This window comes from Mastomys coucha, unplaced genomic scaffold, assembly GCF_008632895.1.
Source record: "Mastomys coucha isolate ucsf_1 unplaced genomic scaffold, UCSF_Mcou_1 pScaffold6, whole genome shotgun sequence".
In the NCBI taxonomy this organism is placed as follows: Eukaryota; Metazoa; Chordata; class Mammalia; order Rodentia; family Muridae; genus Mastomys; species Mastomys coucha.
Genome location: NW_022196912.1, coordinates 97307495 through 97318469, shown reverse-complemented (window position 1 = coordinate 97318469; position 10975 = coordinate 97307495). Strand labels below are relative to the sequence as shown.

General features: G+C 41.0%; 1 protein-coding gene across 4 annotated transcripts in view; it reads right to left on the bottom strand.

Annotated features, from left to right (window-relative positions):
- Sipa1l1 (signal induced proliferation associated 1 like 1) overlaps window positions 1-10975 on the bottom strand; it is a 288870-nt gene that overhangs the window by 147971 nt on the left and 129924 nt on the right. For all 4 annotated transcript variants that reach the window (XM_031355460.1, XM_031355465.1, XM_031355461.1 and 1 more), the window contains one exon: window positions 2672-2732. The gene's annotated coding sequence lies outside the window, so the exon portion shown is untranslated. The remainder of the gene's footprint in view (window positions 1-2671; window positions 2733-10975) is intronic.

Genomic DNA, 10975 nt, shown 5'->3' with positions numbered 1-10975 from the left:
ACTCTATTAATAACAACAGAGCATATGTACGAAAGACAAAGTTCTAAAATTTAATTTCAATAAAAGACATTGATTTTCTCCCTGTGCAGATAAAAGTATGGAGGGGAAAATCGTAGTTTGCTTTTTAGCAAATGCTAAACATTTAAATAAAAATGACCCCATGGAATAGAAAGAAGTTTTTCTGTGACACTAGGACAATGGTTTCTGAATGAAGGATAGACAAGTACACTATTCCTGTCCCTGAAGGCAGCACTTCCACTGAGAGCATGCCAGAAACCTCCAACAGCATGAGATACTTTTATAATGCACAAGTTAAGGGGCTTATATTATGTCAAGAATGCTGGAGAGATGGCTTGAAGATTAAGAGCATTGGCTGTTCTTGCAAAAGACCAGGGTTTGGTTCCTGACACCCAAATGGTAGCTCACAACTGGCTATAACTCCCAGAGGACCTGATATCTTCTCCTGGCCTCTGTGGGTATATGTGGACAGATATACATGTAGGCAAAACAAAACATTCATACACAAAATTAAAAACAAACAAAAAACAAAAAGAAGGAACAGTGTCTCTAAGACCCAACACTGTCTCACAGAGGAAACAGGGCACATCGAAGCCTCCTGAAGAGGCTCCCAGTGACACAGGTATTGTTTCAGAGTGGCTACAGACAGCTTGGGGAGCTATCTTTTCTGTAACCACTGCCACAAATAAAAGTAGTAGAATGGCAAAGTGGTCAGTTTAGAAGGCCCAGAAGGAAGCTTTGTAGGCCAGCAGCTACTGCTACAGTGCAGAAAACTGCACAGATGAGGTCTGCCCACAGCCTGTGCTCTGACCCCAGCGTGACGACTACTGAAGGAAGGTAGTAGCCCATAGGTGAGTAGCCTGTGAGAATCCAAACCTGCAGGGTGTCGTGCAAGAAAGAAAATGACCTGAGCAGCAGACCATGCAGCCAAGAAAAGAGTTCTGGACAATAAGCACAATAAAAGCTGTCGCCACACTGATGCAGACTCACAGAGCACTGGATGTACTAACAGCACATCTTTCAAAGTGTCTATGGCCAAACCCACAGCCTTACACTGACCTTGTATCTCTTGTAAACCTTGTGTCTCTTGTGATTTTACAGTGAGTGTGTGGCATCTGCATTTTTTTTTCTTTTTTCTTTTTGGAAGTTAAAACAAACACAAATCAGGCCTGGTAGAACAGAGGGAAGTGGAGGTAGGAATACCAGGGTTCAAGGCCCGTCTCAACCATACAGCAAGGTCAAGGCCAGCCATCTGATAGAAAACAAAAGCAGAGTAGTGATTCCTGGGGGCAGAGAAAGGGAGTGCATGGGTTTTAACTGCTTGATATGACATGGACAAAATTCTCCTGTGCTGGAGAGATGGATGGAGATGTATTACATTCTTCCTCACATCATTTTTTTATCTGAAGCACTCATATTAATATTTTAAAATCAAAAACAAGTGTCAAAAACATGAGTATAATTTGTTCTAGGAAGACAGAACAGATCCATGCTGCATGTGACACGTTTTCTCTGAGAACAAGGCTAGTGCCTGTGGCCCAGACCTTTCTAGCCTCTGTGGACAGCTGAGTAAGAGGCAAAAGCTTCTGGGTGAAAATGAAAGGGAAAGAGCATCTCAAAGTTCCTTCTTTATCCTCCCATTCTGAATACTAATTCACTATAGCTGACTCCTGCTGAGAGAAGAGGATGCCAGTCAACACCACACCGTGCCAGTTTAATTTAACGGTATTATTTTGCCTTGCTTTGCAATTACTCCCACAGTCCCTGGGGGGAACTAATGGATTACTAAAAATAAAATAGGGATTAAGTGAATCATTCGGGTGTTTTGGCTCCCATCTCAAAGTGGCTTTAACAGAAAGGAAATGGACTGGCTCAAACACTGCATATCCCAAGAGGGGACAGGCTTCAGGGCTGGCTGCCCTGGGTTCTGGATTTGTCTTCCACCCTGTGTGGTTTTCTTGCTCAGGCTGGGAGCCAGCAGGCTGAAGCCACACCAGACCTCACAACAGCAGACAGTGTGACACCCAGCAAGAGAAGCAGAGGCTTCCCTGAGCTCTGTCCTAAGTATGTGGTGACGTGTGCCAGAAGATCCAGGTACACCTGCCTCAGGGTCTCCCACCCAGAGTCTCACCAGCTAGAATGGGAGCATAGGGCTGTTTCTGACACCATCCCCCTGGCTAGGCATTGCCTCACAGTGGATGGTAGAGTCAAAGTTGGCAAACCAGTTGTGGACACGCAGCTTGGGTCTGCAGCTCACCAGACCCACCCTTCAGCTGTACTCAGCTTCCCTGACCCATAACACAAGGAATAGAAAGCATGTGTGAACCGGTCCTGCCCTGGTGACCACTCTGCTGGCCAATTCAGACAAACACTGGGCGTACGGGAACATGTAGGTCATGACTATCATTATGTATTTGTATGTGAAACTAAAAAAAAAAAAATCAAACCCCAGGAAATAAAGTGAATGCCCTTTGAAAAGAGGAAATTAAGTTGTTTTTCTTGCTTTTATATTTCTCTCTCTGCAATCAGAAACTCAAAACATACATATTGGGGTTTAACGAAGTAATGGTCCACTTGCCTGCATATATCTGGGGGCTCCATCCCAGGAAGATATTCAAACCCAGAAAGACAAAAGTGTGGCATGACTACTTACTGTATTCTGGCGCCATGGCCACAGACTTAAGACAGCAGCATCCACACTAATGTCATATGACCTGCAAACAAAGAAGAAACACTTTGTAAGAGCATATGAAAGGCCACCAAGGCCACACTGCTCCCACAGTCTTGACAAAGGGCTTATCTTTGAGGTGGACAGGCTGGCATTCCTGAAGCAAGCAGCATTTATCGGGTTAGAAGTGGAGGTTTCTACAATACTAGTCCACAATAAATATTTCTAAGATCATCTGTGTCAACTGTAGATCAAATTTTTGTTTTTTATTTATTTCTAGACAAATTTTCTCCCTATTATCCTGACTGTCCGGGGACTTGGTATGTAGACCAGGCTGCCCTCGAACTCACAGACATCCTCCTCTGCCTCTGGAGTGCTGGAGTTAAAAGCTGTGTGCTCCACACTCAGCCTTGGACTTTCTTTCTTTCTTCCTTTTGTACCTTTACTTACACACACACACACACACACACACACACACACACACATGTTTCTGTATTAAGTACATGTGCTTGTGGGTGCCTGTGGAGGTCAGTAAGGGGCACTGGATCCCCTGAGGCTGGAGTTTCTGCTGGGAATAGACTGGGTCTCTGCAAGAGCAGGAGGCTCTTAACTGCTGGGGTGTTTCTGCAGCCCCAGATCCAACTTTCAAAAATCAAAATAAGCAGCACATTTCAACTGAGTAATATTGTTCTGGACTTCTAAAACAAAAGAGAAAACTAAGAAATTAACCTCAAACATTATACAGATTTAAAAGAAAATGTAAGAAGCATGTTAGCCTGACCTCTACAACACTTAATTAACCTATTCCTAATTAGAATAAACCTGGGTAAATCAGCTTCAATTTCTAAATCTCTAAACTCAGGAATTTGAGGAAATGAGCCTGAGCAGGAAAAAAAAAAAAAAAATGCACAAATCTGCCTCAGCAAAGACTCTCGGAGACTGGAATGGCTTTTAATATTCACAAATGAAATATAGGAATGTTAGAATTAATGTTAACCCTTTGTGTCTAGTTTGAAGCTTCTTGTATTTGTCTAAAACTACAAGCCAGAATTTTGTATCTCCTTTGATAAAAAGTGTGTATAATGTAAAGTAGTTTTGCATATTCTTGTGCTGCACATGGGCTGGATTTTTAGAATTTTTTTAAAGACTATAAGCCATCCTTGTAATTTGTATAAATGACAAGTGTAAAAATCCTTCCATAAAATGATTATAAATATACAGTTTCAAATAAAACCAAGAAATGCAAAAGAAAAAAAAAGAAATATAGGAATGTTGTCCCTGCCCAGCCTGGAGATCTAGTAACAGTACAGTGGGAGCCCACCTTGGTGCACTTGTAGGAGGCTGAGGAGTGTGAGACAAGCACAGGTAACATTGCAACAAACATAGAAAATATTAATAACAACATCAAACACAATAGAAAATCACACCCTCAATTAAAAAGACCTTATGATTGTTAGTTTTGAATGGCAGCTTCCCAAAACCTGAGAACCAATTTTTAATTGAGCAATTACTTAGATCAGACTGTGGGCATGTCCGTGGAGGATGGCCTTGACTATTAACTGATAAAAGGACATTTGCTCAGACCAAGATGGGAACACTAGTCCCTGGTCAGGGAGCTTGAACTGTATAGGGTAAGAAACGCTTAGAAGAGGAGAAGCAGAAAGTATGTGTGTCTTCATTTCTCTCTCGTTCCTGACTGTGGTTCAGTGTGTCTTGTCACATTACTAATGGTTTGTTTAAAAAAAAAAAAAAAAAAAAAGCTTTAAGTTCTGACTTCTAAGCCTGCATGCTTTCCATAACCTGTGCATCTTGGGTTCATCTCACATTAATTGTGATAATCCATTTCACCATAAACTTTAACTCAATATTGTAATCTCCTGAGTGGCAAGCAAATGATTAGGAGAGGCAGAGATTACACAGAAGCCAGAGACCACAGACCACAGACCCTATGAGATAAAATTACTCCAGGATTTTTTTTGGGGGGGGGGGCATCCCCGTGTTAAAGATTCTACAAGGCTAGTCAACTGATCAGAATTCATGGAGAGTTGGGGTGTTACAGACAGTGGGCTAAATTACTTTAGTCTCCTTAATGGCCACCTATTGCCCACCTCTATCTGACCACTCATTTGACTATGAGGGGAAACCTTTTAGAATGTATCAAGAGTCTAGCAGCTTTCACTAGCCCCAAATCAAGAATGCCAGCATAAAGCATCTGAGGCCAACAAGATGTCCTCTCTGCTGTGATTCACCTACCTAAACTACATTTCATTCCAGCAGGCTTTACAAAGAGAGAAAAAGAAAAGAGAAGAAAATGCATAGATGGGAGTGGAGTCTGTTCACTCCACTGCACAACTGGCACTGTGGGAAACTGAAATGCCCTGTAAGCTAAACCAGAAGATTAAGTCCCGGGACATCTCTGCAAATGGTAGAAGCAAAGGAGCCTCTGACCGTCTGCCACCCTTCCCTGCAGCAGGCCTTCCCTGAAACAGGAGAGCTCTCCCAGTGCCTTAAGGAGTGCTCCTAACTGCAGAAAGACAAAACACTAAGATCCAAAGAAGCTGGCTAAGTGGACATAAGTTATTACGACTACAACACATTTCCTTTGACTTTGTTTCTTCTGAAAGACCCAGGGGTACATAAAACTTGTATTAAATACACCTGCATGTGTTTCTCTTGTTTGTCTACCTTTCAATACAGGAGACTGAGCCATGAAAAGCAATGTGTCTCCCAACAACATGAACAGAAATGTTCAGAGCAGTGTGGCCCCTGGAGGCAAAACCTAGAAGCCTTTGCAATGTGTATCCACATCAGGAGAGAATGAAGGAGTTCTGTAGAATAAAATATGCAGAGAGAAGAGGACGAAGCACTGCCTGCCTTCAGCAGTTACCACCTGCTCTCATGGTCACACAGGCCATGTATCCAGTGTTGACCCTTTACTACCACTGTTTGAACTGCTATCAACTATTCCCATGGTTTATGTGGGAGCTCAATTGAACGGTTAAAAACATCAAGACAGCCCATAGGATGACACAACCCCATCATTCTTACATCAATTTCTTACTTCTTTTTAAAACAAAACATGTGTGTGTATGTGCACTCACGCACATGCGCATGATTTATTTACTTATTTTATGTATATGAGTACACTGCAACTCTCTTCAGACATACCAGAAGAGGCCATCAGATCCCATTACAGACAACTGTGAGCCACCATGTAGTTGCTGGGAATTGAACTCAGGACCTCTGGAAGAGCAGCCAGAGTTCTTAACCACGTCTCAGCCCCTAAGTTCTTACTTCTTGAAATAAACATGTTTCAAAGTCTTCGTCTGCACTTTTCAATACTGACAGTACCCATTTCTCCAAAGTAATTCCTTTCTCCAAGAATGGTGTTTACAAGTAAAAATCCAGATACCAGGTGCTGCTGTCACTAATGAATATTTCTAGGCATGTTCACTGGATGGAGAGAGGGGCCATACATGCATGTGTGCTTTCCCATGTATTTATATGCTATGAATCTACCATCCACCTACCAGTCTACTGCCTATTATCTATCCATTATCTATCATCTATCTATCAGATTATCTATCTATCTATCTATCTATCTACCCACCCATCTAACATAGCCATGGCTGTTTGTAGAAACTTAACAAGCTGTTTATAAATCTTACATTACAAGAAAAAAACAAGAAGAACAATAACCCTCTATAGCAAGGTCAGGATTGGACAGCAGTCCTCTCTCACAATTATTATCTACTACACAGAGAAAATGGCAGATTAATGTAGAAACTGAAACATTTAATAATGGTACTTGTATACATCTGTTTTCATCCATGTAAAATTAAACTGAATTCCCATTCTACCTTTTGTACAAAAATAGATCCCAATTTAGCCTAATTTGCTTGTAAAAGGCAAGATTATAAAACTTTTGGTAGATAATAAAAGATACTGTATGGCTTCATAAAGGTAAACAATACCTAACAGAAAGGCCACAAGCACTAATAATAAGTTTTTTCCATTGTAGCAGGTCACAAGCAACAACTGAAAACATTAACAAGATGAATAACTGCATGTGTAACTCCTGAACAAGTACATGAGGCAAATGACTGAACAGAAAAACAGGAGAAAGGGACCCAGCAAGTGATAGCAAGTTTCTTTAACAACTGGAGAAACTGGGCCAGGGTATTCTGCTTTGTATTCAAAAAGACCTGGGCTCAAGCTACAGCACCACCAAACCAACCAACCAAAAACCAACCACACCAAAAAGCAAACAAACTAGGAAATATAAAAAGGTTCCTTCATTAGCCTATCACTGGACTTAATGCTAAGTCAGATAGGGGAGAACAGCAAGGATGCGTAGCAATGAAATGCTCAGGAACTCTAGAGTACAAAGGAACAAGGAGTCACACAGAAAAGATATGAGGGTCTATCCTACCATCCAGCAACTTCACCTTCACATTTCTGTTTATAAGAAGGCAGAGACATGAAAACTGCAAACTACACAAATCCCAACAGAAAGTGAAATAGATTTTAGCAGTGAACTATAAAACTGAATGTATCATACTAAAATCTAAAAGTATCATGCCATGAAAGAAATTAACATAATCTTACATTTTTAAATTACATGAAAACCATATCATGATCACTAACCAAAATTAAACAAAACTGCAGATCTCGCTCATTATTTATTGAAGAAGATTCTTAAATTCCCAGAGACCAGTTGCAATATTTAAAAAAGCTTTCTTCACACTTAAGGAATGTAGATATTTAAAGGACAAACACACTAATACAAGATAGACTGCTGAAAGATCATCACTCAGAAGCACTATGGAAGTTGGAAGAATATAACTCCTCAAACCACAACTCTACTTTATAACCCAGAGCTCACTGCCCAGTGTGAGTTTCAATACATATAAAGTGAGCTGATGACACATTTATTATGGTTTAACTCAGTGATTCTCAACCTTCCTAATGCTGTGACCCTTTAATATAGTTCCTCATATTGTGGCTATCCCCAATCACCAAATTATTTTTGTTGCTACTTTGTAACTGTATTTTGCTACTATACGAATTGTAATGTAAGTATATTGTCTAATGATCTTAGGTGATGCCTGTGAAAGGGTGGTTCAGCATCCCTCACCTCACCCCACCACTGCTCAATGGGCTACAATCCACAGGTTGAAGACTGCTGGAAAAGGGAAGGGTACTGACGATCAAATACCCTTAATGCAATGCAGCAGTATCCCTGAGTCTACAGCTTTAGGGTGTGTATATGGCCTGAACTCACTTACACCAAAAGAAGCAGATTCATCCACTCTAGGGTAAATGTAATGTACAAAAATACATTCCCCTAGATGGGGAACTCTGAAAGTGTCAACAGTATGTCCATAAGAGAAGCCCAAGTAAAAGAAAGCTGATAGGACAACTCCACAAGACTCAGGGGACTATCTCACTGTCAGTCTGCAATGCTGAGTCCTTCATGGCCATGTGGAAGGGATGACAATGACAATTTCCCACCACTGGAGCAGAGTCAGCAGGGTGTGGGTCTACAGGAGTGTTGATGGTTGCTGGGCATAAGGCTTATTTGTATTTAAAAAAAAAAAAAATCATGTTCCTCCTTCAGAAAATATTCTCCCTGCCAAAGTTATTAAGAAATGTCCTCTTTGCCAAGATAAATGACTCCATGTTAATCAGCAATAGCTCAATTTCAGGAGGTGAGGGTGCATCTAATGTCTCATAAAAAATGGTAAATGCTGTGACCTTCAGGACAGCCCTTAAGGCTATGGGAAAGAACTCTTAAAACTTGAGTTCAAAAATACATAATTTCTCAACCATGCAAAATATAAGGATACAATATGAATTGTATAAAGAGCTTCACAGACCTAAAAGAACAACATCAGCTGCACTATGAGCCAGCTTGTCAGAAAGATACAAAGGCAGGCAGATCCCTGAGTTCAAGGTCAGCCTGGGACAGAGAGAATATAGACCCAGGCATGGTGGGAGCAGTGATCTCAGAGCAGATCCCACCCAGCTAGCTTATTGTCTGGGCTTACAAGAGCAGGCAAGTCTCTGAATTCATTTGCAAAGTTTAAAAAAAAAAAATGTTTCTGTTGTCTTTTCTTGGGAGTCAAGGGGCTAAGGCCAAAAAAAAAAAAAAAAGGTGATTGGTGGGATAATCAAAAGGGAATCTGGAGTAAATGACTGAATTGATATGTAAAGAATGGGCGTTGGCAAGTGAGAACTGAGCTATCTGGATGAGTTCTCTGGAGCAGCAGGAGCAGAACACAAGGCTATCAGCTCAAACCCAGGACTGACCTCCTCAGAACCCTTTCCAAGCTGAGGCAGGTCCTTGGCACTGCCATGCTCCTTTAACTGGGCAATCTTTAAAGGGAAACAGAGATGCCTAGTCTCAGAGAAACCATAGTGACCTTCATGAATATTCAGCTTTATAGTTCACTGCTAAAATCCAGTGAAAGAGGCAGCAAGAGAAATCCCTCACATTACAGAAGTTTAACAACTTCAAAGAAAACTCAGGAAGAAACTACTTGTGGGATCAGATGCTGTCTTCCTATAAGCCACATGGTCTAACTGGTGCAGGAGCATGGCTAGACTAGGTGCACTCACTAGTAACCAAAACCAAAACACACTAAAGTAAATGTTCCTTGGACCCTTTAAAGTGGAGAGATGCTAGTATTCCGAAAGAATTATAAGCCACATATTCAATTTGGCGTCAAAGGCAATATGTCCCTTGGGTTTAAATGGCTGTATAATGGTGTTCAGAATTCAGATGATTAAGGGCTGTATTTTATAGGGCCGTATTCTATACATGTGACAGCAAGTACAAAATCCAAAGACAGATGGGGGTTACACAGAAGCATCAGTGGCAACCTGGGCTAACAGCAATGCTTTAAAAAGCGCAACTTCACAGCCCATACAATAAATTTTCAGTAGAAATAAGTAGAGGTGAGATCTTTGCTTATAGAAGAAGCAAATATTCAGGTTAACAGAAGAAATAAACTGTTATGGAATACACTAGGGGAATGTTTTGGCAAACCACTACTTCTTATTCTCAGGGGTACACACTAAATATCGGCCAAATAGTTGCTGAATTTATTAATATGATTTGGTACAGGAATTCTCCATTCTTTCTCTCGGAACACATAAATAAATCAGAAGCAATATGTGCTTTCCTCTCCACAGTAACAACTGTGCATTTGGCCTGAATTCTAAATAATCAGGTTCTTTATGAAAAATTTGAAGTCAAGCCAATATACAAATCTTCTCACTAAAAATAAGCACAATGAAACAGGCTCAAAGTATAAGTGTCCTATTTACTGGAATGGAGGACATCTCTCAAGAAGGCTGGTTCAGAGCACTATATATGATCTTCAGTCAGCAAAACATAACAGTTGCCAAACTGTCTGGAGGACAGTTCTCCAGGGCTGGCTCAGGGCATTAGCACCTGCAATCTAAACCGGGTTTCCGAACCAATCACATAGTATCTTTCTACCCTGACTAGAGCTGGCATGGGTATGATCATTAGTTTCATGTATTAACTTGCCCAGCCTATAATGCTCAGTTAATCTGGTCAAATACAAATCTAGAATTGGGAGGGGGGCATATGCAATGTACTTGGGCTTCAAAGTAGAGCAAACAGAAAAGAACAAACCTCACTAATCTAGGTATTCAATGAAGGTGTTTTAGATGTGGCTAACACCAACAATAATGAAGATTACTACAAGTTATGTGGCTGGCCCTCCTCCAATTCAATTTGCTGGAAGGCCAACAAAAGCCCCAAAAGGGCAAGAAAGTCCTGCCTTACACTTGCACGGCCTGCCTGAGCTGCTAACCTCTGCTGCTAACCGGCTCAAGCACCTATGCCAAGTCTTCTTTTCCAATCAGGAACCAATCTCCCCATACACATAAATATACATTTCTATACAAATATGCTCTTTCATACAAACAACTACTGGCTGTTTTCTAATGTACCTTAACTGGTAACACCAAGCTAAAAGAAAAACTCTTTCTTCTGCTCACACCCCAGGACCTAGGTTTGAAGATTTTCTCCCAACAACCAGTTCCCCAATTCTTGATGTCCACTGGTAATACCCAATCCCACAATTAAGTCAATGTTCCCTCTGTGCATCTGCTATTGGCTTAAATGTCTTAAGTGAAGGCTATGTTCCCACAATACTGTTCCCATTTTATATGCCAACATGAGACTACCTCTCTGTACTTCTGAAAGTCAAGTAATTGGGTCTTCACAATCCCCTTCTAGAGTTTAACAGTTTC